This window comes from Ambystoma mexicanum, chromosome 2p, assembly GCF_040938575.1.
Source record: "Ambystoma mexicanum isolate Mex_15411 chromosome 2p, UKY_AmexF1_1, whole genome shotgun sequence".
NCBI lineage: Eukaryota > Metazoa > Chordata > Amphibia > Caudata > Ambystomatidae > Ambystoma > Ambystoma mexicanum.
This window is the reverse complement of record NC_090923.1, coordinates 666,316,356-666,342,830: the sequence shown is the minus strand read 5'-3', so window position 1 is coordinate 666,342,830 and position 26,475 is coordinate 666,316,356. Positions and strand designations below refer to the sequence as shown.

At 47.6% G+C, this 26,475-nt stretch overlaps 1 protein-coding gene and 1 long non-coding RNA gene across 5 annotated transcripts in view; one reads left to right on the top strand and one right to left on the bottom strand.

Annotated features, from left to right (window-relative positions):
* Nucleotides 1-20,764, bottom strand: part of LOC138566676 (uncharacterized) — a 134,868-nt gene extending 114,104 nt beyond the window's left edge. The window contains exon 1 of the long non-coding RNA XR_011301989.1: nt 20,688-20,764. This is a non-coding gene — a long non-coding RNA (uncharacterized lncRNA). The remainder of the gene's footprint in view (nt 1-20,687) is intronic.
* Nucleotides 1-26,475, top strand: part of LOC138566675 (neuroglobin-like) — a 370,623-nt gene that overhangs the window by 239,553 nt on the left and 104,595 nt on the right. The gene's annotated exons all lie outside the window — the stretch shown is intronic.

Sequence of the window (26,475 nt, the reverse complement as noted above, 5' to 3'; positions counted from 1 at the left end):
TAGTAAGTCCATGCAGTCCCAGTCTGAGGCGCTGGCGTGCGCACAGGAGGGCGGCTTTTTTGAGTGTTGTGCAGTGGTCAAAGTGTACGAAAAGAAGTGGAACTATGTCCCCTGCTGCACTGTCCCCTCTCCTCACAAACCCCACTGCCACCCACCCATGCTAATACTGTACCATTCCGGAACGGTTTCTTTTTAAAATAAAAGTATTGGAACAGTAAAACTTAAAAAGCAAATAGAGGAGCATCACTCGACACTGTTGTTGTGCACTTCGGGGATCATGAATACTGGGGCTGGTGCAGGGTTCAAGTTGAGGATACACTGCCAAGGGTGTCCCTCAGCTAAAATGGGAAACATTGAATGTTCTCTTAGAATTAATTAATTAAAGTCAACCTCAGGAATCAAACCACAGTTGTCGGATTTGCAGGCCAGACACTTCACCACTGCACTATATATCCGAATGAAAACTAACGAACAACTGAAGTTGAAAAGTCCCATTTCAGTGCTGCAACTTCCAGGGAAAACAGTTGTATTGGTTCTCGGCGTTTAAAACATGCACAAGTTTTAACGTTTTCAAAAACATTATTAGAAGAAAATGTCCTCTCTTGGCTTTGTGTCTGTGTTGATTTTATGGAAGGCAAATGCCATTCGTCCTGTGCAATTTGGGTGGTTATGCAAAGCCAATTTAATGAATTGTACATTTTTCACCTTGATATGCTAATTTCTGGCGACATCACATCGCATGGCATTTGTTGATGAGTCCCCCCACTTAAATTCTTAGGACTTGACCCTTGTGGCTACCCCATCCCCGTAGATTGCCCGGATATAACGAGCCCCTTTCCAGAATCTCTGGAGTTTGCAGGAGGAAAGCCTCTGCGAGTGACCACGCAGACACAGTGGTCCTTGTTCATTTGTAGCATTTTTGCCCAGTGTCAGCCCGCACGTGCCGCCACGCCATCGGTTCTGCAGGCTCATTGGGATCCAGAATTCAGCTACAACAGAGCACACACTGGGCCCTGCACTGGCTGGTGAGTGATCTAGGGGGGCACATATCCGGTAGTGTGGTCGGGGTTTGTTGATTGTGGTTTGCCTTTTGCACAGCCGAGCCTGTAATCCTAACAGGCCCCAAGGAGAGTCAAATGCTCCAGCCTTCCTCATTGTGCGAGAGTGTTTCTCTAAAGAAAACTCTCTGACCTCATTCTTTTTGATGAAAGGCTGCTTTATTAAAGCCAGATCCGCGTAAAATATTTAAACATCCATATAAATTGACTTTGCAAGCTCTTCATTATTCTCTTACCCTCCGATTTATTTACGCCTCCCCCTTCTTGGTAGCTCTTTATTTGTTTCTTCTTGTCTTATCGATTTCTTATCCCTTGTTCTTTCTCCTTTCTGTTTATTTCTATTCTTTCTCAAACCTGCCTGCTCTAGGACCAAGTACTGTTTTTCTTTTTCTTTTTCTTTTTTTCCCACACCCTTATACTTTCTTATCATAACCTTTCAAAGTCCCACTAACATGTTCTTGTATTTCGCCTTCTCTTTATACTCTTTCCTAGAACCTTGCCTTAGCAGCACCTACCCTTTACCCATTCCCCAACAATAACACAAACTTTCAATGTCGAACTGGCAATGCCATACACTGCACTTGAGCGGTCCATGCCTTGCTTCCAATCACCTCTCATCTGAGCGTACTGAGGCCTATGGGTGTGTTGCTCGGTATACACATTTAATAATAATCTATAGCCCCAGGGAGGGCAAAAGGCAATTGCTTCCTCTCCCTTCTCATTACGCAACACCGGCCTAATAGCCAACCTTAGCAGGCCGGCGTCGCATCTGATTGCGTTTCCCCTCCCACTTTCTACTCGCACAATATCCCAGTCGGAAGGGTCGTTCCTTCCCACCCACGGGGCCCTCTGTGTGAAAGACTGACCTCACTTCACTCTTTTTGATGAAAGGCCGCTTTATTCAAGGCAGGTCTGCTTATAATATTTAAATATAACTTCACTTTCCAAAGCCTTTATTGTTGTTCTTCCTTTTCTTTTACCCTCCCCTTTCTTTTATGCCTCCCCCTTCTTTGGACCTTTTCTTAATTTTTTCTTAGCTTATTGATTTCTTCTTCCCCAAGTCTTCTCTCTCCTTGTTCTTTTTCCTTTGTTTCTATTTATTCTGCTTCTTTCTCGTGCTGGTACCTGCCCACTCTAGGACCTTTTTTGCAACACTTCTATTCTCTGACCGTAAACTTTCCAACGCCCACTTTGATAACATGTTCTTGTATTTTGCCTTCTTGCTATACTCTCTTCTGGCATTCAGCTGCATGAGTGGTGAGGTAAGCAGGTGGTTTGGGGCAGGGTAGTGGTATGTGTATGCATGTGTGCATGTGTGCATGTATGTCTGTGTGGGGGTGCATTTGTGTATGTGTGAATGCGTAATATGCTGGGAATGAGAGGGTGTGTGCGGCGTCTCGGGTTGGTGGAGGCATACCCCTTGACATTATATGATAGGTTATTTACAACGTGCATAATATCCAGAGGTTTCTAAGCGCGGACCCAGGGATTGAACCTGTGTTGCTCCGTGTCATCTTGCTTCCAAGGCGAGCACGTTGCCCCTGAGCTATCCTCCTGAGAATTGGCAACAGATAGCATGGTGTGGTGGAAGGCGGGTCATCGACGGGGGAAAGGGAGTTGCAGGGGTGTCCACTGCATTGGGAGATAACTGGGGAGGGGGCACTAAGAGGGAATGATATTTCACCGCAGCCCCAAAACTGAAATCCGCAATATGAATTTCGGCGAAATTGACCTGAGGGGAAACATCATAGAACCTCCTCTCTAAAATATAAAGGTAACCCATATCTGATCAACTCGTGCCCCATAACTCCTATTCTTGTAGCCACAGTCTTTCTCGCACCTCTCCAAACTCTCCCCCGCCCACAATGGCATCGATTCTATCCCGTACCAGTCAAAAGCCTTTGAATGATCCCGCCCAGTTTCATCATTTCTATTAAATCCAGCCCCATCCATTGTACAAAGTAGTTCTCCCCCAAATTGATGATCAACAGATCTGCCACTCTTCTCTTTTCTCCCAATTCATATAACATGGGATGACATTGTCCCCATCTCATGCCCGCCCTCCTGGACCATACCAATTCCAATAAATTGTATGCTCTCGCCAGCTACTTTCTTTTCACGATTGGATGTCCACATATTCAAATTTCTGTCAGTACCACAGGCACTATATGACCGCAAAAGATACTGTCAACCTCCTTCATCTAACACCGCCTCCTACATTCCCTTGACATACCCTTTAAATCTACAAGACATCCATCTGCCCGATGCCCTCTTCCACATGCTCCAATACAAAACTAGTGGGTGCCAACTGTGACGGGTCCATACTTGCCCAATTGTATCCCTTTGCACAATACTGCCAGCACTTGCCCCCACTCACTACCTAATCATGGCCTGATCCTGCCCGAAACATCCAAGGCCACCACTGAGCACATCCCTGCATTACCCGACCTGCCCAGTTCCACTGCCACCAGTCTCTCTACTCTGGACCGTTTTACTCCTCTGTGCCCATAATTGTACCCCCATTTCTGTCTGTCTCCCATCCCCAACCTTCATACCTTGCCATCCTAAACACCCCAAAAAATAAGGCAAGGAATATGTCCCAAGAAAAACAAGTATCCCAATCAAAATAACATACCACGTCCAACGCTGCCATCAAGCGCTTCAGTAGCACCACTGAAATGTGTCTACATTGATCATTACTCATCCCCTCATTCTATTCCTCTTCCAACATTCCCCAGCCCATTTCGATGTGGGTTCATATCCCCGAAACAATTTGCCATAAAACACAACCCCTCCAGCTTTGGCAAGATTGTCACCAGTGACAGTACTTTTTTTTCACTAACACCATTATACCATTATAAAACCCACTACACCCTCTCTCCTTTCTAGTTCAATCATGGGCACATCCCCACTTCTTTCTCTGGAACATCAATCATCTCAATAATCTCAGCACCCACCTGTATTGGCTAGACTGCTTGTTAATCACTGCCACCACACTTGTATCATCCACCCTGAATACTACTCTTTTGTTCTCCATGTACCGTCATCACTGTTCAATTGCGACGAAGACCAGGAGCAATTCTAGAAATGCAATGCTTCTCTGCCAACCACTCTACTGGTCATTCCATTGTGCTTAATTTCCCCTTCCAGTATATACCACAGCCATCTGCCCTTATCAGGTCTGAATATATGTCCACATTCCAATGCACTACTGTCCGTCATCCACATTGAAATCCCATTATATCCTGGCCAAAAACACTCCCACATTTCCGAGTCACTTTTCATCCTAGCTGTCACTCTGATTCTATAATGGGGCCTATTAACTCCTGACTAGGTTTGTACCCAATAGTGAATTTACTATCCGGCCGAATACCGAATACTTGATCCAGCTATTCGGCCGACGCCGAATAGTGAACTTCATAGTTTTTTTTAAATTTAGCTAAACATGTCCTAGAAAATAATAAACACATCATTGAATAAAATCAGTGTGCCATCCCACTTCCAACCTCCCCTGAACAGTACATTCTTGCCCTTCTCCTCGACAACCCCCATCGTACTGACCAGGTTTATAGGCAGTGATTTACATGAAGTTGGAATGGCAAGCTAGCCTCAGAGATGGGCTTTCTTGGTGCTGCATCTTTTCAAGGCAGTTGCAAGACTAACCAGTAAAAGGATCATGTGTGAGAGCAAGGTACATCAATGTTTGGCATAAAAACATATTTAGTTTCTGCCCATTGCCCCAGAAGCAGAGCACTCTGCTCCATGTCCCACACACATCAGCACATCAGCACATCAGGTCAACAAATACGTTACACAGGGTTCCACAGCCATGTAACCCCTCATGCTCAATATACATGTGCATCTCCTCTGCAATGAATTGAACATCAGACATTGAACGACAACAATACTTAAATTCAGCTGTTTCTTCATAAGGAAGAGGGGAACAAAGCCATAAAAGAATTATGGATATTATGCCCCCCCACGCCTCAGAAAACAAACAAGATCAGACTAGGCCTATCCTTAACACTGCATTGGCTCCTGGTGTCATCATAGCTCTGGAATAAGACCATTTTATCTCCCCAGCAGCCCCATCATATGTGCACCCCAGCACATATCGTGGCATTTCAGGCCTACTCTCCCTCGGGCGTGGCGAAAGTCTTTGGTTAAGAGTCTGCACACTTCACTCCTCCTCCAGTCAGGCTCTAAACCTAACTCTCATACCAGCTCAGTGCCAGCCCACTTTCACTCTTTGCCTACACAGAAGCAGGACAAAGCCTACTAAAGGGCCAGGAGCGGTCTTTCCTTTCCAGCCAACTTTCTCGAACCAATAAATCAGGTGAGGGTCTGAATGCAGTCCCCCACTACTAGAAATAATGCAGTTTTAGCAACATCGCAGGGGTCAGTGTATCCAAAGTGCAACGAATGAGCCTCACCCTGGGAGATCTGCCGTACTGATCACAGATTCTCCCCTAACCCCCTATCAGTTAAGTATGAGCTAGGAGCATGCAAAGTGAGGGTGAAAATGCATGCAGGCAGGCATGGGCCCAAGCCCTTCCGGAAGCCATGAGCCTTTGCAGCCTATGGCAAGTGCACTCTCCTCCCCCACGATGAGGCCACCAGAGGGATTTGCTCCTGGGCAGCCTGACTGTCGGTGCACTCTCCCTCCACACATTAGGTCCACAGCAGACTTGTGTTTTGGAGACGTACTGATGGCAAGACCACTGGGGAGCAAAGTCCCCCAGTGACCGCATCATGTGTGGAGGGGCATACGTACAGTCGCCATAGGCTGCAACGGCTCTCGGCTTCCGGAAGGGCTGGCATCCATGCCTGCCTGCATTCATTTTCACCCTTGCTGCAGAGCTTCTAGAACAGGCACAGCCCCTGCCCTTATGCTTTCAAGCTAGACCCCCAGTGCTGACCAGGGGCCACCGGGCATTGTGCACCATGGCCCCAATGTTGGGGCCTCCATCTGATGGGGGCTGCTGCACCTACTGGCAGCAGCCCCCATCTTCCTTACTCCTTGGCCAACCACATGAGGATTGACATAGTTTCCCCCATACATAATGAGGCTGCAAAGGGGATTTGTTACCGGTCAGTCTCACTATCAATGCACCCCCAGCACATGAGTCCATCAGGCACCCCCTCCTGGCTGCCTCTTGTGTGGAGGGTGGGTGCACCAATATGGTGCAGCCATTGGGGTGCAAAGCCCCCCTGGTGGTCGACCTCTTCATTTGTCGAGGTGTGGGGACAGGGGGGCTATGGTAAGCCTCAGGAGTTTGGACAAGCAGGAAGGAAGATGGGGGTTGCCAGTAAATTGCTGAGGAAGCTGGGGAGCAAAGTCCCCTGTGGCCTCATCTTGTGTGGGGAGGGAGAGTGTTAGAGGACCTGCAAGGCCACTGGGGAGCAAAGTCCCTGAGTGGCCTCATTGTATGTGTGCTTGGGTGGGGGAGAGGGTAAGGGTGGAGGGGGCTTCTTATCTGTCCTCTGGTGAGCTGGCTCCTCTCCTCTGGCCTGTGCCATTGGCATAAGAAGTGATTAAAGGGAACATTGGTTCCTGACCCTCACTTCCTATTTCAAGCAAGCCCAGGTAGATTCCTTTCATCAGTTTGTAGCAGCCAATAAGCAAACAGCCTTTTTGGCTTCTGCAGCCTTCAGCCTCTACTGCAGCGCCCCACTTTCTGTGATTGGCTGTAATCTTCCAAATAGGGAGTAGACCGCCAAGTGGACTTCTGCTTCGAGTCAAGAAGTATTCGGCTGAAGCTGAATAGCTGTTTAACAACCAAACTTCCGCCGGATAGTGACTGGAATCCAAAGTTCAGTACACCTCTACTCCTGACAGAGCCAGTGCCATCTACCTACTTAAAGCCCTGCCTAGTGCCACAACCTGACATACAAAGTTAAAGTGTCCCAAAAGCTGCTGTATGGTTGTCACCTTGCATTTTTCTTATGACACCACTTCATACAGCTACTTTCTCCATTTTTTTTAATGTTCTCTAATGGCAATCTATATTCCATCCTCACTGTGTCCATCAGTCCTTTCAGGTGCCAGGGGAATCCCCATTTCTCATGCAATTCTTTTGCACTTAGCCATTAATAGCGCACATTCCTCTGCACTCTTGCGCACCAACAAGAAATCATCCAGATAATGTATCACCTCTCGTGAACCTGAGCATTGAGGAAGCATATCCTGAAGCTGATTATTAATTTCATAGACAGAACAATTTTAGCAGCAACAATGGCTTGTTCACACAGCCACTCGTGATTTTTGTAATTTGCTGATATGTATGGATATACTTTATGTATCAATTCTGTAACCGATGGCACCATCTGGCAAAGATCCTCAGTAAAATTAATTTCACCTGATGCTAACTGAATGGGGAAGTACTCCTTCGCCTCTCAGGTCCATTCGCCTCCCATACGCCTCACCTTCACCTGACATACACCTTCACCTTTCGCCTCTCATAAACCTTTGCATCCCATATGCCAACGCTTCATCAAGCCACAAACCCACAAACAATTTTTAACTTTTATATATATAGATTAGTTCCAAGAACTTTTCACAATCATTTCAATATTTATAAAAACAACATATTAGATTCTCATAAAATATTCAAATTCATGCCTTATATCCATCGTAAAAACCCATTAAATATCATACATCGTTACCTCTAATATATCCTAAAAACAAGTCTGTTTTGGTATAAACAAACATTAACAGTATCCCCTCAGCAATTCCTATCTTTTAAGAACACGTTATTTCTTTGCCATATTCTAAGAAGAGCCATATTTAGTTAGCTATTACTAGCCACCAGGCACCATCTCCAAAAGGATTTGCTTTTTAAATCATCCAAATCATTGACAAAATCGTCCAAATAAGTCATATATCGGTTGTCCATTGTGCTACACCAGATCAATACTTGACGGATGGACTCTGCTAAATGCTGTAACTTGCATATTCTGCAGTCCCTTCATTCAAGTGTCTTCCCCAACCCCTGGCCCAGAACACCTAATGTTGGCAACTGGTTCTCCTTGCCAATAAACGGGCCACCTACCCATCCAAGTAATATCACGGCCACCCTGACAGTTTTGCTACATTAACTAGAGTACACGCCCCTTTCCAAAGACACTCCGGTAACCGAATTTCATCTACCTCCCTTCCCCTATCCGTCCCCAGCATTGAGTGAGGGGATGCCGCCAGAGCGTCTTCTACATTCATGTTTATATTTGCATTCTACCCGGGTATATGCTCCCTGTTGAACACCCAACATGCCCCACCCATAATATATCCCCCTCTGTTAACCCCCATCCCTCTTTTAATGGAGCGTGCTTGAATTGGCATGAACGGCACCGACAGCCCACTAGCCGTGTGCATTCCTGACACTGGTCTTGTTTGGGACATTCATTGTAGCCCCAATTCTGCGTCAATTTCCCCCAATCTTCTCCGTCATCGCCTGTAGTTTTTGCTTTTAATTCCTTATAATATCTCAGCCAGGCAAAGCCCCAAAATTAATGTGTCCCTTCCCAAATACATATAATAATACGTATTTATTCCGCCAAATAACCACGGCTAAGAGAGAACATTTGTGCTCCTAACCTTGTCCTTAGCCCCACTCCAAATTCCCAGTTTTACATGGAGTCCTCCCCCCCACACCTCTAGCTAATGCCATTGTATCGTTTTCCTCCTCCAAATGGCATTTTTCTGCCTTTTCTTTTTTGGGTAGCTGTGGATATAAACAGAGATATCTCTTGCATAGAACCCGAAATAATTGTGGCTTTTTCATTTCTGAAAAGTCTCTCTGCTGCAAAGCACCATGGGCGATATCACTATATGATTTGGGAAAGAGGGCTCCCCCTTCTCAATCGAATATTTAAAGAAGTACTGGATGCAAGAACACCAGACCCCCCATCCTCAGAAATCGAGTCAACGCTTTGTGCCCAAGTTGTTTTGTATCTGAACCAATTCCGTCCAGCGGTTTGGGCTGTGCGCTCGAGAAAACATTTTACTTTTTCCTCTCTGGGGACTAGGGCGAAACTTTGTGTTTTTTTTCTTCATAACTTTTTTGCTTTTTTATTTAATGGATATTTCACATAATGTTCAGTCTGCAGGGGCACGGCAGGGGGCGGTGACAGTAAGTACAATTTTGTCTACATAAGTTCAGCCAAATGCGTCAATAGTCAAAAGTTATTAGCAATTCATTTTTTGAGCTCCTTTAGTACATATATTTATCTTTCGTCCTGGCTCTCCCTCCTTCACAACTGGTTGGGAACGCCTGCATCCACAGGTATACTGGAAAAGCTGGCTGCGAATGACAACTGTCACTTTGAGAACTTTTGAAGGGATAGGGCCTACGTCACACATGCGTTCCTCCATGCGCTGGGCCCACACCTTACGCTTACGTCACCAACCTTCCACACCCAGTTCCTGTTTTTCCACCTACTAGGCTGTGCTGTTAGTCACTTCTTTTCAGGGCTGTTCTATTTGCTGTCCAGCCCTTTTTTCTTAGCAATTGGTTCTTTGCTTTTATTTTCTCAATTTTTGGGGTCTCCCTCCACATATGCCATATGCGACAGGATTCAAGCAGTGAATCCGTTGCCGGAAGCATTTCCCTGTGGCTGGTTCCATTCATGCCTGCGTCCGCTGTTTGGAAATACATCACTCGGTGAGTTCCTGTGTCTTTTGTTGTGGGATTCACCCAAGGTCTCTGTGGACTTGTCTTCTCTCCATGTCACAACTGGGACTGGTACCGAAGATGACCGAAGACTTCATTCAGAACAGGAGGGGGACCGTACCTTCAGGTGAGGTATGAGTTTCGGCACCGGCCTTTGGTAATGTTGGGGAGGTGGTAGCGCCTTCCTGCACCCCCGAAGCGCTTTACAATTAGGCAAGACTTCTCAAAGCACTAGAGCACTGCAAAAGCTTTTTTCATGCAAAAATAATCACGCACAATCGTGTCCAGGCACTAAATGAAGATAGTATTTAAATATAAGGTGCAAATAACTATTTAGCTGAGTACATTTGTAAAAATATTACATTTTAGTTTGTTTTTCTCTGAGCACGAGCTCTGTGCCAAAAGGAATTCAGCCTGTGCTAAAAATAGACCACAGGCATTGCGTGGGGCCCGGCTAGCTCTGGCAGAGCACTGTCATGAGCGCTACTCCCGAGGAGCCAAGACTGGCCCAGCGTCCCCGGAAGCAGGCTCATCATCCACACCCCCGGTTCCAGCAGACCCCTACAGGGGCCCTTTGGACCATGTCCTGGCGCATCTGGCGCCAGGCTCATAAGGAACCACAGTCCCGGCGTCATGGGCGCCGGGGTCATATTCTTAAAGTGTGCAGTAGTGATTGGGTGGATTTACCTGTGGCAGACCATGCTGCATACTCACCTAGAACAATCCAAGCTGGGTGAAGTCCCAGCCACTGGCTGGGAGGGACCAATCCTCTGTTACAGGAACTCTTTTCTTATCTGGGTGGGGCTGATGCTAATCCTCTGACACTGGAACTCTTTTCTTACCTGGGTGAGGCTGGAGGAAGAATACGCACCAAAGCACTTCTCCACTATTTAAACCACGCCCGATAGAATTCACGTGCTTCGCGTTATTCTGCAACAGCAGCAGGATGGTCACCGAGTCGGCTCCTGCATTCCAGGTCAAGACACACCCTCAGCTTCTCGAGCAGCAACCTGTGGATGAAGAAAAGGCACAGGAACATCTACTCACCAGAATTCAGCCACAAGAGTCCAGTCTCCGACAACCTGCAAATAAAGACATAAGGTTAGAAAACGGGCAACACGCTCGCAGCTGCGCTCGCTTACCTTATCCATCCGTGATCACACCGGAGTTCACCGCGGCCTTTGCTTCGGCAGTATCCCAGCACCTGGAAGACAAAAGACATTGTTAGTGGTGTCCGAGCCGAAGGGTTCGCAACTCAGTAATACTTACGTGCTTCTTCACGCGCAGCAGCGGCAGCATCGCCCTCAGCATTTCGGCACCTGAAAGGAAGGAAAAGACATTATCAGAGGCGCCCATTTGGAAACGGCCACAATTCAGTTATACTTACGTGCCACCGCACGTGCAACAGCTGTGGCATCACCCACAGCATCTCGGCACCTGAAAGACAGAAAAGGACATTATAAAAGGGTGCTCCTTCAGAAGCGGCCTCAGATCTTCTATACTCACGAGCCTCTTCTTGCACAGCAGTGGTGGTGTCGCCAACAGCTCCTCGGCACCTGAAGGACTATTACAAGCCACAAAAGGACACTGAGCCTAAACACTGAAATCATCCAGTGACGTAACTGGATTCCACGCGCCCCTGCACCAGAAGCAGGATGGAGAGCTCGGCTTTACTAAACCAAAGTGAGAGTTCGTGGAGACCAGTCGAGAACCAAGAAGTGGGAAAAGCAGATGATTGGTGGGAGAACTTATCCAACCAGTTTGTAAATACCCCTTTTTCTTCCACCTGCAGAAAACTCACCTTACAAGCCAGACAGTCAATATTCGGAGGTCCTGCCCAGAGCGTCTTCCGAGTTCTACGCCTCATCATAGTCATAGAAGCAACTGTAGCAGTCCAGTTTGGGTCAGCGCCTCCGTGGGAATCAGGTGAGCGTTACAGAACGCGAAGCCTACCCATAATCTCCTACCCAGGCGCTATGGAAACTTCCGACACAGACCAATTGGCCCAGTTGTTGGGGGAATTAAGAGCTTTAGTCCATGCTGCTCGCCAGGAAACGAACGCCCTTAAGAGGGAATTGATAATGTCAAAAGAACGAACTGACGATCTCGCCAGACAGTTATTACAGAGTCAAGCGGGGCAAACTCCTCTAACTAACTCAGGGGGGAATTATACCCCAGTTACTTCAACCAATCCCGTTCAAATCAACCTACCTGGAAATGTGCCATTGGCACCACCTGAACGCTTTTCTGGTGACCCTAAAAGATTTGCAGTGTTTATAAATCAATGCCGACTGCACTTTCTTTGTAGACCTGCAGCCTTTCCAACAATTTTGGGTCTCACCCTAAGTTACTAGGGGAATCCAGACGTGGACCCCTTGCTCACTATTCTTAGAGAGGCACAGATCCACCCTACTGATGAGGTCCAACCAGACCGAAACACGTGTCTGGGGTTTCTGTTGGTACTCTTGCTCAGAGGGAAATTGCCTAGCATTTCGGTGCTGGACTGCCCCAGGGCAGGACAAAGACTGATATGTTTGGGATATTTCTTCTTTGTGAAAGATAGTGAGCTAAAGACTCTGGGTAAGTCTCTCGTAACCAGGACTAATGTCTGGCAGAGGGACTCCCAGGACCCCCCTTGTTAATCTGCATATTTAAGTAACTTTGGGTCTCACCCTAAGTTACTAGGGGAATCCAGACGTGGACCCCTTGCTCACTATTCTTAGAGAGGCACAGATCCACCCTACTGATGAGGTCCAACCAGACCGAAACACGTGTCTGGGGTTTCTGTTGGTACTCTTGCTCAGAGGGAAATTGCCTAGCATTTCGGTGCTGGACTGCCCCAGGGCAGGACAAAGACTGATATGTTTGGGATATTTCTTCTTTGTGAAAGATAGTGAGCTAAAGACTCTGGGTAAGTCTCTCGTAACCAGGACTAATGTCTGGCAGAGGGACTCCCAGGACCCCCCTTGTTAATCTGCATATTTAAGTAACTTTGGGTCTCACCCTAAGTTACTAGGGGAATCCAGACGTGGACCCCTTGCTCACTATTCTTAGAGAGGCACAGATCCACCCTACTGATGAGGTCCAACCAGACCGAAACACGTGTCTGGGGTTTCTGTTGGTACTCTTGCTCAGAGGGAAATTGCCTAGCATTTCGGTGCTGGACTGCCCCAGGGCAGGACAAAGACTGATATGTTTAGGATATTTCTTCTTTGTGAAATATAGTGAGCTAAAGACTCTGGGTAAGTCTCTCGTAACCAGGACTAATGTCTGGCAGAGGGACTCCCAGGATCCCCCTTGTTAATCTGCATATTTAAGTAACTTTGGGTCTCACCCTAAGTTACTAGGGGAATCCAGACGTGGACCCCTTGCTCACTATTCTTAGAGAGGCACAGATCCACCCTACTGATGAGGTCCAACCAGACCGAAACACGTGTCTGGGGTTTCTGTTGGTACTCTTGCTCAGAGGGAAATTGCCTAGCATTTCGGTGCTGGACTGCCCCAGGGCAGGACAAAGACTGATATGTTTGGGATATTTCTTCTTTGTGAAAGATAGTGAGCTAAAGACTCTGGGTAAGTCTCTCGTAACCAGGACTAATGTCTGGCAGAGGGACTCCCAGGACCCCCCTTGTTAATCTGCATATTTAAGTAACTTTGGGTCTCACCCTAAGTTACTAGGGGAATCCAGACGTGGACCCCTTGCTCACTATTCTTAGAGAGGCACAGATCCACCCTACTGATGAGGTCCAACCAGACCGAAACACGTGTCTGGGGTTTCTGTTGGTACTCTTGCTCAGAGGGAAATTGCCTAGCATTTCGGTGCTGGACTGCCCAGGGCAGGACAAAGACTGATATGTTTGGGATATTTCTTCTTTGTGAAAGATAGTGAGCTAAAGACTCTGGGTAAGTCTCTCGTAACCAGGACTAATGTCTGGCAGAGGGACTCCCAGGACCCCCCTTGTTAATCTGCATCTTTCCAACTGACCAGACCAAGGTAGCCTTTGTACTTTCGTATCTTAGCGGCAGCACCGCTGATTGGTCGATCCCTCTGGTTACACAGGATGACCCAATTCTTCGGAACTTCTCAGCCTTCCAGGCGAGTATGGAGAGACTTTTTGCAAGACATTCCCAAGGGCAGGCCCTGGACAACGAACTCCTCTCCCTGCGACAGGGCAACCAGGACCTCTTAGCCTACATTGCATCTTTTAATAGGTTAATCGTGGAAACTAGATGGCCCGAGGATAAAAGGATCACGCTATTTCACAGAGGTCTGCGTGGTGAACTTAAAGACGTCCTTGCCCAGGTCGTGAATCCTCCTCAGGACTGTTCGGAATATATTGATTTGGTGGTACAATTGGAGCATAGGCTCCAAAACAGAAAGGCGGACCGATCCAGGTTTGAAACCCGAGTATTCACGAAAACACAAAGCAACGCCAAAGGGGTCGACACCGTTGAACCTATGCAGATTGGGGCCGTAAAGGGTCCCTTAACCCAGAAAGAGCGTGACAGAAGACGACAAATGCAATTGTGCCTCTATTGTGGAAACTCTGGACATTTTCTTCGAGATTGCCCGGTAAAACCACCTAAGAAGACAGCAGGAGCTTCTGACAAGAACTCTGAAAAGCCTGAGCCGGGAAACGACCTCGCCCGACAAGTGTAGAGGTCCGCTTGCCGAGCTTAAAAACCAGTTCTTTGACCTCGCACTTCATAATGCCTATGGTCCTCGTAAACCCAAAGCAACCAGAACGTTTGCATGCTATTAAGGCATACATTGATAGTGGAGCAATAGGAAATTACATGGACCGCGAATTGGCTTCCAGGATGAACCTACCTCTTTGTCCAAAGGCGGTTAATGACGTCATTACCACAGTGGATGGGACCGAAATCGCCTCCGGACCGGTAACCCATACCACTGCTGAAGTGACGTTGCTAGGCCAAGACGGGCATCGGGAGGTAATTGTGTTCGACGTGATCAAGGCTCCTCAATTCCAAGTAATCCTCGGAATCCCTTGGTTGGAGAAACACAACCCTCAGATTGATTGGTGAGCAAAGACGATAATGTTCCCTGAGTGTGCACCAACCTGCTATCCACGACTCAGCATTGGCCTAGCGTCAGCAACGACTGACGGTCCACAATTACCTCAAGAGTATCGAGAGTTCCAAGATGTTTTTCAAAAGGAAGAGGCTAACACCTTGCCACCTCACAGATCATACGATTGTCAGATAGATCTGCTACCCGGTGCAACTCCCCCTTGCAGTAGGATTTACGCCCTCACCAAGCCTGAGAACCTTCATCTGCGACAGTATATAGACCAGTATCTGGCCAATGGCTTTATCCGTCCGTCAAAGTCTCCTGCATCCTCGGCTCTGTTCTTCGTACCAAAAAAAGAAGGTGACCTCAGAACCTGTATTGATAACTGTGCTCTGAATCAGATAACAGTAAAAAACAGATACCCCTTACCTCTGATCCCGGAACTCCTCGACCATGTGAAAAACACCTGTATTTATACCAAGCTTGATCTCCGGGGAGCTTATCATTTGGTACGGATCAAGGAAGGTGATGAATGGAAGACGGCATTTCGCACTAAGTATGGGCTATTTGAATACCAAGTGATGCCCTTTGGACTATGCAATGCGCCGGCCGCCTTCCAATATTTCATGAATGACGTCCTCAGAGAGCTCATTGATGTCTGTGTTGTCGTCTACATAGACGACATTCTTGTGTACTCATCCTCGGAAGCTGATCATCGAAATCATGTTAGGGTGGTCCTTGAAAAACTTTGCCAACATAAACTCTTTTCCAAGCTCGAGAAATGTGCCTTTCATGTCACCGAGGTCGAATTTCTGGGATTTATTCTGACACCCAAAGGAGTCCACATGGACTCGAGAAAAGTTGACGCAATCCTCAAATGGCCATCTCCTACTTCCGTGAAAGGCGTTCAAAGCATGCTAGGCTTTGTCAATTTTTACCGCAGTTTTATTCCAGAGTTTTCACGAGTGGTACAACCCATCACATCCCTCTTAAGAAAAAATAAGCGCTTTGAATGGTCTGCAGAAGCTGAACAAGCCTTCCAAGAGCTAAAGGCCAAGTTCACCTCGGCGCCAATACTGAAACACCCACGCCCGGATCTCCCTTACATCGTTGAAACCGACGCCTCCAGCTTAGCAATGGGAGCAGTTCTATCACAAAGGGATCCAGAGACTAACCAACTGCATCCTGTGGCATTTTGGTCTCGAAAGTTCTCGGCGCCTGAGATTAATTGCACCATACGGACAAAGAGCTTTTAGCTATTAAATCCGCCTTTAAGGCCTGGCGGCATTATCTCCTCGGGGCCAAACATACCGTTACGGTGATCACCGATCATCGAAATCTACAATATCTGAAAACCGCCAAAGCTCAATCCTCCAGACAGCTTCGCTGGGCTCTATTCTTTGCTGAATTTGAGTTTGTGATCACTTACCGCCCGGGCAACAAGAACGGCAAAGCGGATGCTCTTTCCCGAATTGGAATGGGAGATAACGTTGTCAATCCCGAACCCGTACCAATAATTCCTGAACAAAGGATCTTGGTTATGATTTCTTCGCAATCCATAGAGGATATTGAGGCAAAAACTAAACAACTTGTGACCCCATCAGACTTACAGAGCTGGTTACAAAGAGGAGAGAACTTCACCGTAAACAATGACTTGCCTTATTTCCAAGGACGATTATTCCTACCACACGCCGATTTACAAAAACAGGTAATCTCCTGTTATCATGATTCATTAATGGAGGGTCACCCTGGCATCGCCAAAACCACAGAAAAAGTGAAGAGACACTTCTGGTGGCCTTCATGGAGAAAAGACATAAAAGAATTTGTGATGTCCTGTGGTGTGTGCGCTCAAAACAAGGGTCAAAAGAAAAGGCCGGCTGGTCCTCTGCAACCATTAGACATTCCACCGTGTCCCTGGCATACCCTTTCCATGGACTTCATCACAGACTTACCCTCTTGTTCCGGGTACAACACTATTCTCGTTATTGTGGATTTGTTTTCTAAAATGGCCCACTTCATTCCGCTAAAAGGCTTACCTTCAGCTTCAGTACTAGCCAGAGAGTTCCTTGAAAACATTGTCCGGTTACACGGCTTCCCGTCGGTACTAATCTCTGATAGAGGAAGCCAGTTTATTTCTCACTTTTGGCGTAGTTGTTGTCGGTCAGCTCAAATCGATGTAAGACTTTCAACCAGCCATAACCACCAGACCGACGGGCAAACCGAGAGAACAAACCAGACTCTCGAACAATATTTACGATGCATGCTACAACAGTCTGAAAGCAACTGGAAGGACATCCTTTGGATAGCTGAATATGCATACAACAATTCAGTTCATTCGGGAACCGGGAAGAGTCCCTTCTACATCTTGTATGGAATTCATCCTCGAACCTCCAACCTCGACCCACCTCAAGATCTTGGAACACCCGCCGTAGATCAGTTGCACTCTGTTATTACCCAAGCTTTCAAGGAAGCGACTGCACATCTACAACAAGCTAAAGAAAGGTACAAAAAAGGAGCAGACCAACACAGAAACGATGCCCCTCAATACCAGGTTGGGGATCAAATCTGGTTGTCCACCAAACATTTATCGCTAAAAGGACCTCGCACCTTCAACCCCAAATACCTGGGACCATATTCAATTACGGCCATAATTAATCCAGTGGCCGTTAAATTAGATTTGCCGACCCATATGAGAATACATCCTGTGTTTCACGTATCTCTTTTGAAACCCATGCAACCTGGAACCAGACTGACCAGACCTCCAGAACCCATTCAAGTGAATGGAGAGCCCGAATTTGAAGTTAAAAACATTTTGGACTCCAAGATCATCAAATCAAAACTATTCTACCTAATCGACTGGAAAGGCTACGGACCCCAGGAAAGATCCTGGGAACCCTATGACTACGTCCATGCTCCTCGTCTAGTCAGGAAATTCCACCAAACCTTTCCCGATAAACCAAAACCCCCGGGGAGGACAAGTTTGGGAGGGGCCTTGAGGGGGGGTGCTGTCATGAGCGCTACTCCCGAGGAGCCAAGACTGACCCAGCGTCCCCGGAAGCAGGCTCATCACCCACACCCCCGGTTCCAGCAGACCCCTACAGGGGCCCTTTGGACCATGTCCTGGCGCCTCTGGCGCCAGGCTCATAAGGAACCACAGTCCCGGCGCCATGGGCACCGGGCTCATATTCTTAAAGTGTGCAGTAGTGATTGGGTGGACTTACCTGTGGCAGACCATGCTGCATACTCACCTAGAACAATCCAAACTGGGTGAAGTCCCAGCCACTGGCTGGGAGGGACCAATCCTCTGTTACAGGAACTCTTTTCTTACCTGGGTGGGGCTGATGCTAATCCTCTGACACTGGAACCCTTTTCTTACCTGGGTGAGGCTGGAGGAAGAATACGCACCAAAGCACTTCTCCACTATTTAAACCACGCCCGATAGAATTCACGTGCTTCGCGTTATTCTGCAACAGCAGCAGGACGCTCACCGAGTCGGCTCCTGCATTCCAGGTCCAGACACACCCTCAGCTTCTCGAGCAGCAACCTGTGGATGAAGAAAAGGCACAGGAACATCTACTCACCAGAATTCAGCCACAAGAGTCCAGTCTCCGACAACCTGCAAAAAAAGACATAAGGTTAGAAAACAGGCAACACGCTCGCAGCTGCGCTCGCTTACCTTATCCATCCGTGATCACACCGGAGTTTACCACGGCCTTCGCTTCGGCAGTATCCCAGCACCTGGAAGACAAAAGACATTGTTAGTGGTGTCCGAGCCGAAGGGTTCGCAACTCAGTAATACTTACGCGCTTCTTCACGCGCAGCAGCGGCAGCATCGCCCTCAGCATTTCGGCACCTGAAAGGAAGGAAAAGACATTATCAGAGGCGCCCATTTGGAAACGGCCACAATTCAGTTATACTTACGTGCCACCGCACGTGCAACAGCGGCGGCATCGCCCACAGCATCTCGGCACCTGAAAGACAGAAAAGGACATTATAAAAGGGTGCTCCTTCAGAAGCGGCCTCAGATCGTCTATACTCACGAGCCTCTTCTTGCACAGCAGTGGTGGTGTCACCAACAGCTCCTCAGCACCTGAAGGACTATTACAAGCCACAAAAGGAGACTGAGCCTAAACACTGAAATCATCCAGTGACGTAACTGGATTCCACGCGCCCCTGCACCAGAAGCAGGATGGAGAGCTCAGCTTTACTAAACTAAGGTGAGAGTTCGTGGAGACCAGTCGAGAACCAAGAAGTGGGAAAAGCAGAAGATTGGTGGGAGAACTTATCCAACCAGTTTGTAATTACTCCTTTTTCTTCCACCTGCAGACAACTCACCTTACAAGCCAGACAGTCAATATTCGGAGGTCCTGCCCAGAGCGTCTTCCGAGTTCTACGCCTCATCATAGTCATAGAAGCAACTGTAGCAGTCCAGTTTGGGTCAGCGCCTCCGTGGGAATCAGGTGAGCGTTACAAGCACACAAAGTGGCTGAGCAGCTGTTTCTGTCCATCAAAAACCCAAGCAGACTAAAGGCTCAATGCACCACATAGAGTAGTATGGAAAACAAGGTTTTAAGCGGAATTACTGCACCAGATAAAATATAAGCATATTGAGTGAAGTGTGGAGAGTATGGCGGGAAAATGTATTTAGCCGGTAAGATAGCTCAGTGGGTTGAGCGCTGCTGCTGTGATCTGAGCGTGAACTGCAGGTCGCAGGTTCGAATTCCGCCAAGGCCAACTCAGCCTTTCATCCTTCCGAGGTCAATAAATGAGTACCAACTTTGGTTGGGTGATATTGTATGTAAATAGGTGCTCTGTAAAGCACTTTGGATTAAGGCGCTATATAAATAACACATCATTATCATTATATATAAATGTTTATAATATAGCAAATGATGATAAACAGGAGCTACAATGTATTCTTGGCTTGGCAGCAGTATACTAAGTATTTTTGTGCAAAATGGAATTACTTTGGGGTCTGTTTCCATCTAGTCCACTTCTAGATCCCACTTTTTCCATACCTTCTCAAACCCATCCCCTTCCCTCTCTTCCGGCCCTCAAACTGTACCCCACTTTTACTTCTCCCAACTATATTCTTCCTCTTCACATTAATGCTCTTCCCATCTACAAGTATCTTTTCTTTTATCCTCTCCGACCTTGCTCTTGCCCTTGTAAACATTTCCTTTTTAGCTCTCCCTCTCCACAGCCACTATTTGAGCCATGTGCCCCCAGTGCTTGCCCCTACCTCTCCACATTCTCTCCCTGACCCCCTGTCTTTTTGTTTTTTGGGCTACAACATGCCCAAATTGTAGCACCTGCCCCCTGCTGAAGCAGCCCTCATCTTTGCCCTCCCCCAGACCTTTGATCTTCCCTCACATTTTTAACCTTTTTATTCCCCCAAAACCCATCCTTGCTGCCTTGAAAATAGCAATGGCGGCTACAATATTCGCAATGGATGGAACCACTGCCTATGCTGTACGTGATGGTGGCCCTCTAGCCAATCATAGTGGTCTGGCACTGCGTGCTGTCTTGTTTCTCTGCCTCCTGACACAATGTCCCCTTGGGTGGGATTGTTCCTTCCTGCCCATAACCTCACTGGTGTAACGTTAGCCTTTTGGGGAGGCAGAGATTTGCTCTGTCTCCTATTCCCTTTGGATTGGTTTAGTGAGTGCAATGATTCAGAACATGGTTACTCATTATATGCCCCCTCTGCCCCCAAATCCTGTCCACAACAACTCCTATGTACCTTCAAACTGACTATGCTGGCTAGGGATCATGGGAGTTGAGGTCCAAAACATCTGCAGCACCACACAAGTAACTATGATTTAGAACTAGCAGAGGAACCCACTTGTATTCACCATGTTTATAGCGCATGCCACAAACAGTAAAATGATGTTGTTCTAACATCCAAATTAGTGCTCTACTACTTACTGATTTCATTGACTCCAGGGGTTTCATTGACTCCAGAGGCCGTATGCACCCGCTGCGATTCACATGTGAAGGACACACTAAACGGAACAGAAGAGATTTGAAAAGCACAACACAGATACATAGTAGAAAACCCAAATATATACTTAGATTCCATGTAGGGGCATGGAAAGCCTGAGATTTCAGTGGGTACATCATATGCTTCATTCTATGCTTGTGGACAGATTCCCAACGATTCAAATGAAAGTGGGCATTAAAAATCTAAGCCGGATAAATAAACGTTGCTCATGAAGTGATTTTAATAGTCAATAACAAATCTGTTTCCTAGGAAACAAGTTGTGCTGAAACTATTTCAGCGCAAAACCAAGTGCATAAATATGGCGGCCTATGATTATCCGCGAGCACTTATTCCCCCCCTGGGATTCATTTTCCCCCAGTCAGGACATGGTTTCGCCAGTAAGATGAGGCTGACTAGCTACGAGTCCATCCATATGGTCCCCATTATAGGAGAAGTCGTTGCTGTTTGCAGCAGCCAAGAACATAGGCCATGGCTCTGGAACTTGTAGGGGACATGATTCAGTGCTATATTTCGATCTATGTGCCCTGATACACTCCAAATGTGTCATTTGCCCCCCATCTACCCTCAAGGATTTATCAGCGATGCTAGCGCCACACATATTTACCAGCAACCAAATAGCCAGGCAACAGTACGTGGTTGTGTTGTTAAATGTTATGCACAAATAAGGTTGCACAAACAAAAAACACCGGCAGCTACTAAACATTTGCCAAAGGCTTCCTGTCACAGGTTTTCGCAAAATATGCCTCAGTGCCCATATGGTCACTTGTCGTCAATGCCCACCTGTCTCATGCAACATACTTCTTCAATTGAGCCCTGAACACTATACGCAAAGCCATAAGATACCTACATGGCACGCACGGTGCCAAGCATACAGCACCCCATGAGCAGGGTGACCAGTGCTCGACAATCCCATCCTTCAAAAGCCATACCATGGGCACCACCTATCGACAGACAGAGGGCACAGCAGGTAAAGCACCCGCTCGCAGCATGTGGTGCACATCTGGCAGAGGCATTTTACTCACTGGACCCACAATGGATAAAGACGTGGAATAGATTTGAAGTAAAAGAGTGTGTTATCTGGTGTGCCTGTGACTATTCCAAAATACCTCAACTATGAACGGGGACGTATGAATGTACAACAGTTTGCTTGTGTGTGCTGGCCATGTCTTTGCAGCCTGCTGAAGCCCCAAGACGTGCTAATTGCTTATCGGTGACGACCCCAAGACTTGCTCCCTCCCGCACCCAAAACAAAATGCCATGTTATTGATGGGCAATATGAAAGTCCACAGGCTTCAAAGAGTTATTTATTTATTTTCAGGTGATCCAGCTATAATCAGCAATGGCCATTCTACAATCACGCTGATAAACCACACTGACAATTTGAATTGCTTCAATTTCATTTTCGGGCAAGTGTGTGCTGGGTCAGAGTCACTACCGGATGCGTAACTTCCTGTGTATATTTCTCTTTATGACGTGGCCTGACATATTTGTCGGTCATTGCTTTTGACTGCCGCCTCTTCTATGGCTGGGGTGCAGTGGTGTTCTTCCTGACGTCAGCTGCCATTGCTCCGCTCCGGTCCCAGAGTGTGTGAATGCAGCACCCTGATTTTTCTTATGGTGGCTGCTGCTTTGTGCTTTGGGTCGCCGTGTAACTCCGCAAAGGCTTTTGGGAAGCTAATAGATGACTAAAATCACCCCCACCTTCGACCCATGCCCGACACCTATTTCCACCCAAATCTCTCCAGTGCCCGCCCTATGTTCAGCAAGAACAGGTAGCTGAGGTCAGATAGCTGCAGCCTATCCAGCAAAACATGAATACAGCTGTTCCTGATACATCCACGCCCTTGACTCTTGGTGCATTTGCCAAGGTCAAGTTCAAATGATGCCTAGTGAGTTTATCTGCCATGTGTGACCTCGCACTCTTTCCACACCACCAGGGTGTGATTTTGGACCAGATGAACTCTGCTTTCCCCAGGATGGAAGCTAGTGCCATCAGAGTACTTGTTATCATTTGGCGCAGTGGACCTCAGCCACGGTCTGTCCGGTCTTTACCCCCAGGTGCATTCCTACTATGTCTGGGGCAGGCTGCTGCCCTGCAAGCCTGCCCCCAATAATGCGTCCCATTTCACGCCCGGGGACCCCACCATCACCATGTACTCTTAGTTTCCTTGAAACCGAGGCTTAGACCTTCAGGCCCCAATGAGTTTTCTGTGCCGCTCTAGCAATGTAAGATTGACCAATCTCCCAAATACTTGTCATTTCTGAGGAGAAAATAAAAAAAGCAGGACAGCCTTCAGTTTCGGTCAAATAGCTTGAATCACACCACAGCACACTGCCACTGCTTGTCAAGCCATGAGTAAGGCGGCAATGCATAAACAAATGTTTTTAAACATAAAATTTAATGAAGGACAAAACAAGCCTACAAGCAATCATAGCCATCAAATGAGGACCAATTGTTCTTCAAGTGCTAACCTTGACATCCCCCCACATGAGCACCGTGCAACTATGGTCTACCTTTGACCTGCCACAAAGCACACTGATCCGCAGGGCCCCCAAAAAAGGCAATGGAGAATGATACAGAAAACTGCATCCTCAAAAGGAGATCTGACTACTGATTCTAAGCTTCCCAGGAGCCCTTTCAATGTGTGGAAACCAATGGAAGCCCAGTCATCGGGCTGTCAGGGTAGAATCCGAACCCATCCCTGCACTGCTGCTCTAATGGGAAAGTCCTTGGTAGGATCCGCCCCCTTCCAATTTTGCATAGAAGGCGAATGGTGCCAAAGGAGGCAACACTGGCCCCATGTCTGTGATAGAGATCTCTGAATTGCACCTGCCCGGCCATCACACCTGCCTTTATCTATTCACCTTGTGAATTCCCCGAACGTATCATAACTCTTGGTATCAGGTCCTTGTGGCTGAGTTGATGTTAAGGTCAGCTAATGCCCAGAATCTCTGGTCCACCACGCGAAACCCCATAGATCACATAGAAAGGAGGGTCATAGCAGGATCCGTTCATGGTCACTCTGTCCGGAACCTTGCCACCTAATATCGCGTGTCAGCTGCTATGTTCTGGACACCTGCAATATGCTTGGCCCTAAACTCGACATTCCCATATAAACGACTCTTCACCAAATACCTCAATAAACCTAGGGTTGTTGGGCAGCTGGATGACTGTGAATTAAAGGGCTGTACTACAGACATATTATCAAACCAAAACAATAACGGAGGCCACAGGTGTCGGGCCACAACTATAGGAAACAGTTCCAAAACCATCATGTTCTGTAGACGTCCTTCTTTCTGCCGTTTAAGTGGGCCATGCCTGCTGCACACCACAGTGAGCCAGGAATTGCTGCACACCCTGTGCTTCCCGCTGCATCTGTGAACAATTGAAGTTATCTGTTGGTAACCCAGGGAGTCTGCCATAGTAATGCATGATTGAATTGGTTGAGGCAGTCCATCCACACCCACAGGTCATCCTTCAGGCCAGATCTTAAATGGATGAACTGGTGTTTGTCCGTTGTGCCAGATGTGGCCTGTGCTAACCGTCTTGCAAAATCTCGACTTGAAGCTGCAAAGATGAGTTTGCCCAGGAGTGCCTGAATGACCTCCAGTCTTGCCTTCTCTTTGCTCAAGACCCGTTCAATCTCCTGGTCTTCTACTGTATCTGCCGGTAGGCTGCATAGTCCCTGTAACCTATACATTTTGATACCCAAAAATGTCAGAATTTCCACTGGGCCTTTGGTCTTGTCAGGGGCAAGGAGAGGCCCCAGGGGAGCTGTGGTTGACTCAAAAGCAAGCAAAAGCAAACTATCCAGATGTACTTGGAGGAGCCTGAATGCCATTTGTGCGTAGTTGTTGTCGGTCAGCTCAAATCGATGTAAGACTTTCAACCAGCCATCACCCCCAGACCGACGGGCAAACCGAGAGAACAAACCAGACTCTCGAACAATATTTACGATGCATGCTACAACAGTCTGAAAGCAACTGGAAGGACATCCTTTGGATAGCTGAATATGCATACAACAATTCAGTTCATTCGGGAACCGGGAAGAGTCCCTTCTACATCTTGTATGGAATTCATTCTCGAACCTCCAACCTCGACCCACCTCAAGATCTTGGAACACCCGCCGTAGATCAGTTGCACTCTGTTATTACCCAAGCTTTCAAGGAAGCGACTGCACATCTACAACAAGCTAAAGAAAGGTACAAAAAAGGAGCAGACCAACACCGAAGCGATGCCCCTCAATACCAGGTTGGGGATCAAGTCTGGTTGTCCACCAAACATTTATCGCTAAAAGGACCTCGCACCTTCAACCCCAAATACCTGGGACCATATTCAATTACGGCCATAATTAATCCAGTGGCCGTTAAATTAGATTTGCCAACCCATATGAGAATACATCCTGTGTTTCATGTATCTCTTTTGAAACCCATGCAACCTGGAACCAGACTGACCAGACCTCCAGAACCCATTCAAGTGAATGGAGAGCCCGAATTCGAAGTTAAAAACATTTTGGACTCCAAGATCATCAAATCAAAACTATTCTACCTAATCGACTGGAAAGGCTACGGACCCCAGGAAAGATCCTGGGAACCCTATGACTACGTCCATGCTCCTCGTCTAGTCAGGAAATTCCACCGAACCTTTCCCGATAAACCAAAACGCCCGGGGAGGACAAGTTTGGGAGGGGCCTTGAGGGGGGGTGCTGTCATGAGCGCTACTCCGAGGAGCCAAGACTGGCCCAGCGTCCCCAGAAGCAGGCTCATCATCCACACCCCCGGTTCCAGCAGACCCCTACAGGGGCCCTTTGGACCATTTCCTGGCGCCTCTGGCGCCAGGCTCATAAGGAACCACAGTCCCGGTGCCATGGGCGCCGGGCTCATATTCTTAAAGTGTGCAGTAGTGATTGGGTGGACTTACCTGTGGCAGACCATGCTGCATACTCACCTAGAACAATCCAAGCTGGGTGAAGTCCCAGCCACTGGCTGGGAGGGACCAATCCTCTGTTACAGGAACTCTTTTCTTACCTGGGTGGGGCTGATGCTAATCCTCTGACACTGGAACTCTTTTCTTACCTGGGTGAGGCTGGAGGAAGAATACGCACCAAAACACTTCTCCATTATTTAAACCACGCCCGATAGAATTCACGTGCTTCGCGTTATTCTGCAACAGCAGCAGGACGCTCACCGAGTCGGCTCCTGCATTCCAGGTCCAGACACACCCTAAGCTTCTCGAGCAGCAACCTGTGGATGAAGAAAAGGCACAGGAACATCTACTCACCAGAATTCAGCCACAAGAGTCCAGTCTCCGACAACCTGCAAAAAAAGACATAAGGTTAGAAAACGGGCAACACGCTCGCAGCTGCGCTCGCTTACCTTATCCATCCGTGATCACACCGGAGTTCACCGCGGCCTTCGCTTCGGCAGTATCCCAGCACCTGGAAGACAAAAGACATTGTTAGTGGTGTCCGAGCCGAAGGGTTCGCAACTCAGTAATACTTACGCGCTTCTTCACGCGCAGCAGCGACAGCATCGCCCTCAGCATTTCGGCACCTGAAAGGAAGGAAAAGACATTATCAGAGGCGCCCATTTGGAAACGGCCACAATTCAGTTATACTTACGTGCCACCGCACGTGCAACAGCGGCGGCATCGCCCACAGCATCTCGGCACCTGAAAGACAGAAAAGGACATTATAAAAGGGTGCTCCTTCA